Here is a 6733-nt window from a genome sequence, read left to right on the forward strand (position 1 = left end):
ACACACACACACACACACAATGAAGGTATCAGTGTCGCTGTGAACCAGTGGGTCAATATGAGCAAAAAATATGGGTGCCTTTTATGTCAGACAAGAGGATGGAAGGAGGAGACCCACGATAGCACACGAGAGAGAGCGAGCTGAGGGGGAGAGGAGGTGCAGGGAGCACTAAAAAAACATTGCGTGTTGTGTTGGCAGGCGCTCCAGTCAAATCCCCTGGCGCTTCAGAGATTTTTTTTCCACGAGGCCCCGCCTTTGCCATCTGATATTCAAATGCAGAGGAAACTGGAGGAGAGCTCCTCCCAGACCACCCGCAGTATCGTCAGGGATTAGTCAAAGAGCACCAACTAGGTCAACAAGATGCGGGGCCAGTGCATGTTCAGGGGGACGCGAGGCAACTCACCCACACAGGAGTTGGCCTAGTCTTGCCTGCTCGCTCTCATGCGCACACACAAACACGGTGCGCTCACACAGAGGCAGCCACGCTTACGCAGTGACCTCTTTTCCCATACTTTGACAGTTATCCAAAAACAACTCCAAAATTCCTCTTGATTTTTCTGTTTCAGAGCAAGTGGGTATGGGTTAAGCATTAGATATGAGGCCAGGCGTGGGGAGATGTAAACATTCCCACTGCTGTCAGCAGCCGTACAATTGATTCCCTGGCAGAACATTTGCTTCGCCTGGTAAAAGCAAAATTATAATGTGCTGAAACTGGTTTAAACAGTCCTTTTTTTTTGGAGCAAACGAGCTGCTTCTCCTCTAAACTTTACATGCTCTGTGCGTTCAGACGATGCAGCCTATTGAATAACGTCTCACAGTCACACCTTAACAAAACAGCTCTGGGCAGGATGGCCATGGAGATTTTTTTTTAACCGTAGGTGTTTATGAAGCCTATTCTCTTCTGTGCCAGTAACAGACTGAAGACACTGTTGAATGGGAAAGCAGACACCATCCCTATTGTGAGGCCAACATCATGATATCCCTCCGCAGAGCACTGCGCTGAGCGTGGATCCTTTCAGTCAGATCACTGGCTCTCCGGAGAAACTCAACACGGAGCTGCTGCACTAAATAACACTGACATACCTGGACGGTGACCGTGGTATCAACTGTCTGAGCGTCAATAGCCCCGAAGACATTTCTCAACATCCTATGGTGACCTCAGTCCAATATAATGTTGCTTTCCTGGCGTGACTTTTCCCGGCAGCTCAAATTTTAAAAACTCACACAACGTACTTATTGTGAGTGTGATGAGGAAAATAATGTGGAGTGGGAGAGATAGAGGTCATCACACTGAATCAGTGGCTTGGCGCACCTACTCTGATAGTGGCAGCTGTGACTTTCATGCATCTCCTCTCTTAGCGCAGTGCTACGTCGTGGTGGAATTATCTATCTTGTCTATCAGACACAGTTTCATCTCCCTGACACACTTCAAGGACAAAAGTGGAATATTTACCGAGACGACTGAGATGGCTGTTTAGCATGTCTGCCATAATCCACTCATAATCACTCTTGTCTGTTTATTTTGAACAGAGGTCATGCATTTTCTTCTCCATCCATAGTTTGTTGCACCAATAAAGACAGTTTCACTCGTTAATGAATAATCCAGTCATCACAAGGCCAGGGTTGAGTCTGTAAAAAGGGATGTGGGTTTCGCGGCATTGTTCAGCCGCTGGCCTTGGCAGCATTACTTTAACAAGAGAGCGTAGGTTTTGTAACAGTTTATAACGCAGCGCTCCGTTTACTGTATAGGTTTGCTTTATGAATCGAGTGCTCATAAACTTCTCGCCAACAACAACATGGGGAACAACAATAAAACAAAAGTTTGGGCAAAACTGTGTTTACGGGCCTTTATTGTTGTCTAATTAAAGCTGGAGTAGGCAGAAAAAACAAAGCCCCTCCCACCAAAAAGGAAATCAGATGTGCAAAGCTGGTGAAGTCCATTTCTGGCTTCACACAAAATCCAGAGAGTTTCCTGAGCAGCACTCCTCCATCTAAGCACTGCACCACCACATGCTTCACTCACCTGTACATGAGCTTACCTACAGTTTCTGAAAGTTTCCACTCAGACCATTTGAACAACAATATTGTGAAGGATCCACACACTGACCAACACCATCACCACATGTTCAGTCACTTTGACTTAGAGTCACTTAAATTACACATTAAAAACCAGTTCATGAACACTTTGACACACATTTAGTTCACCTTGTTTGTCATTTTTCTATTAATTCATTTCTCTTTGATTTCTATTTTTGATTTATTCTATTTCATTTCTATTAATTGAATTTCCCTTCTGGGATAAATAAAGTATTTTTCATTTCATTCATTTCATTTCCTCTGAGTTACCTGCCTGCTGCTGTGAGGCACTTCCTGGTTGGAGGCTGACAGAAGGCGGGGCTGGGGGCGGAGCATGAAGGCCCTCTCACGGACCAGACCAAGAGCGCTGACATCATGGGGGGGTTTGGGTTTCTTTGTATTAGTTTTGGTTGTTGCCTATATAGTTTCCCCCCCATGCGTTACATGTGGTCCAATCAGCCGGTATATATGTTGTGTCTCAGTCTGGCAGCTTTGTTAGTCGAGCTAATGTCCAGTTTTGTTAGACTTATTTTTCAGTAGTTATCTTTGTTGACCTCTTTTAAAGGGCCCACAACTCTGATTTCAGTACTTTCAGTTATTTTTGTGTGTGTGTGTGTGTGTTTTTTAAATGTATTTATTTTTGTTGGCGAAAATAAATTTGTCATTTTTAAACCTTAAACCTGCGTTTTTGTGCTTTGACTGCTTGGTTAATGCTACAGCCGAGCTAAGCTATGAAGCGTGAACATGTCAGAACAGCCCACACGCTTTGTTCTCAGCATGTAATTAAAATGATAGAATAATAATTATGACGCTCCTCATTACATTTTAATTAAACGGTATTTGATCCACTTGCATGTATGTATGTTGCATTTTATCATGACTTCATTGAGTTACAGGTTTTTTTCCTCCTTGAATGTGAACAGAAACCTTCTATAACCACATCTGACAAAAGGTTGGTTTGTTTTAAACACCAGCACACCTGTCATGAGCTGCTACGGTTCTGGTTGAATCCCAGCTGGATGTAAATTTTCAAACACATTGTCCCATCTCTTTCATTCTAGTCCCTTATTCCAAACAGGTTCCAACAAATGACTGATTAAGTCGACGCACAAGTGTTAAAAAAAAAAAAAAAAAAAGTCAGTTCCTCCAATGACCACTTGACGCTGGTCTAAAAAAATGTCCAAAATGTTTACAACCTGGTACAAAAGATGGTTTTATTCTCTGTAGTTGATTTTAACAATCATAACAGCTATGCAGGGTGTGGGTTTTTATATGAATCACAGATTTGAATTGTATTAGGGTTTAAGGTAATGAAAAATTAAGGCTGTTGCTGCTTTGAGTGAAGCTACTTTGGGTTCTATCACAGGACGGTCCACGACCCGCCTCAGCTTCACTCACTTCTGGATTATTTGAGAGTCCAGTACTGCCGGGATGGACACAACTGGAGCTGTTGGTCTGAGCTTCAGAGCTGCTCTTCAGGAACTCTGCGGCTGATGTAAACAAAGGTTCTAACATCTGTCTGTGATTCTGAATCCTAGAACGGCATCGAGGACCTGATAAGGAACTCTTGTGACTGCAGCTGACCTCCAGTCTTTTATGGCGTAATTCTCTCACAGTCATGTTTTTTAATGAGCCGAGCCTTCAGGTGGATTAAACATTACACAGAACGGCGGTAACATTACATGTGGCTGCTCCACTTTTCTCCTCTTTATTTACACTGTAAGGAAAACGTTGTTGCTCCACTTAACCTACATTCGGTTGGCACTAGTTGATATTCTGCTACGACCGTATTTATACAGCAGACCTACTGTCTAGATAGCAGGCTGCAGAGTGAAGTCTTATAATTTGCTTTATTTGCATTGTTGTGTTTATTCGTTCATTCAAGCGAAGCAGTCAAAGAACTCATCTGTGTGTGTGTGTGCGCCGGCAGGTTTTGCTGTGTCATATGGTTTTAGTAGAACCTTGCCTGCAGCTGTATACGTGGGGAATGTCACAACCATCTCATACGCATTCCAGTTCAAAGGTTCCAGTATGGTGTGACTTCCAGCGGGCCCTCCCACTGCAGCTCGCACCTGCCTCCTTCCCAAGAGGGCCTTAGTTCACTCCAAACCTTGGGAGATACTGCGGCTGAAATTGGGGAGTATAGGTCAAAGGTGGAGGGTTAATGTCTGCTGACAATCCGCCTCCCTCCTTCTGAGACAATCAGGCGTCTGAATCTAAACTCTGGTCTGTTTGCACTGCCGGGCCGCTGCAGCGCTGACCTTTGCCCACGCATTCATATGTTTTCCATCTATTTTTTATTTTTTTTTGCTTTACCTTGAAATATTCAGTGGAATACAGTATAAAAAAACAATCCTAGAGAGGCCTGAGGTCAGATTACTTTATTCCAGAATGGAAGAACAAATCAAATCTGCATATCCCAGCCAAAGATTTGAATGATAATCTGCCCCAGTGACCACTGGGTGAACTCCCGCCGACCCAAAAGGTGATGAACCGGCTATATTACAGTATTATACAGATGGAAAAATACGGTGCGGAGCTTCGAAGTATATGCCAAACGAGGTATTTCTGCTTGTCCAGAGAATACCTAAACAGTGCACAAATCTTCAGCTGGTTAATTAGACAAACAAAGGATTTGACTTTTTATGACATTTTTCCTTCTTTGCATGTTGACTTTTTTTTTTTTTTTTAATCTGTGAAATTCTTTTATTTCCCCTTTAGTTGTGGATTATTTAATTTTGATGCCACTCCAGCACAGTTGCACACATCCTGTTAACAAGACTGTAAAGAGTCCCTCTTGTTAAACAAAGTCCACTTCCTCACGTCTTTTAAACACTTGTTAACCTTCGTGAAGCGTCGCACTCTTCTCCAGCCAGTCCACGTCTGTAACCAAACAGCTCCGTGCATAAATAACGTGGTGACAAAATGTTTTAAAAAAGGCCTCAGACTTCTTTTTTGTCAGTCACAATCTGTCCCCATACTCCAGGTCAAAGGACGGACTTTCCTGAACTGCATTTCTGTGAAAAGCTTCGAGGGCAGAGTTCAGCGTGCTCCGGCCGGGGAGGGAGGAATGAAAGGGAGGATATTGTATCTCCATTTATGTGGCATTCGGGGCCGGAGTTCAAAGATGAGAGGTCGGCTCAGCTCAGAGGTCACGAGGTGAGATACCATCTAAATTACCGAAGCTGCTCGTCTGACTCGAGGCCGACGTCGGACAGCAAGAAGCAGCGGCGGCGGAATCGGACAACAACAATAAACGACATCAACTTTTTATGAATAGCACTTTGGAGAGGACTTTGATCAGACTTTTAACTGCTGCTGTACTCAAAATGCAAATTGCAGGTAACACCTATTGTGAACAACAGCCTTGTAAAAGAAAACTATCCAATTTAGCTGACTGACATGTTGAGTGCCGCCTCTGTTTATACTACTGGCAGTGAACTGAATTACTGTTTAAACACCACAGTGGGGTTACAGCAGGTTAGAAGGCACAGTATCCAACTGGCTGAATACAAGTGGCCAATAACACAGTGTGATGTGATAACACAGAGAAGTGGGAGGAGGAGGAGGAGCCACACACACACACACACACACACACACACACACAAACTCTCTTTCTCTTTCTGTCTCACACACACACACACACACACACACACCACCCCCCATCCTGGATATGAAAAGGGAAATAGAGACGGGGATGGGTGGAAGTAGGTTATGTTGTTGTGTTCTTATTCACGAGTACACTGATGTTCCCCAGGTCCTCAGAGACATTTTGTTCAAGGCCATGTTGAGATGACAGACTGCAGGCCAGCGGACCTGATAGCACAGATTAGCACAAGAAAGACGGGAGGAAAAAAAAGTTATGTAGAAACCCATAGGTTCACACCGACGGCTGCAAAAACACGATATTTGGAGTCATTGAGAAAGTTTCCGTGAGCACATCTGCTGCTTGTGAATGACGGCCCGCTTCACGCCGAAGCGACACGCGTTCACACCTGGGAGCTGCCTCGGTGCCGCGTTCAAGGGCACCTCCACCACATTTCTCCTCTTCATTTTCTCCACTTGGTCAGTGTGTACTGACGCAGGCAGTAAATCTCCAGGACTGTGGCAGATATATTCTTTTAACTCTCATTTTCTGGACCTCATCCAAGGAGCGGTCTAATGATTTGTTTAGAAAATGCTGACATAAAGGTTGGTTGGGGCCACTTCTTACTTATTTCTTCATTTAACTGAAAGAGCGTTTTGTTGGTACGGAAGGAGACGGATGGAGGAACGAGTGTGTCGTCTGCATGGAGGTTTCAGATTTCAATTTGGAGCCGATTCTTCATTATAAAACCCAGCGTTAGCACCGGCGCTAACAGTGGTGTGATGAATGCTGTTATGACCATTGAGGGAAACAATCTTTATTCCATATGAATAAAGGAGAAGTGAGTTTAGGATTATCCTCTATTGACCCTAAAATATGTAACTTTGGTCATTTAACACTCCACAAAGTTAGACGATTAGTAAAAGTCAGATTAAAAATAAGAATTCCTGAATAGAATCAGATGTTTAGTCCTCAGCATTAAGTCGATTACTAATGATTATCAGATCCAATATTCAGCATTTGTCCGATTAAAATTATTTTCACGGATCCTCCATAAAATACATTTATTTT

The sequence above is a fragment of the Stegastes partitus genome, unplaced genomic scaffold (assembly GCF_000690725.1).
Source record: "Stegastes partitus isolate 25-593 unplaced genomic scaffold, Stegastes_partitus-1.0.2 Scaffold687, whole genome shotgun sequence".
NCBI classification, from domain to species: domain Eukaryota; kingdom Metazoa; phylum Chordata; class Actinopteri; family Pomacentridae; genus Stegastes; species Stegastes partitus.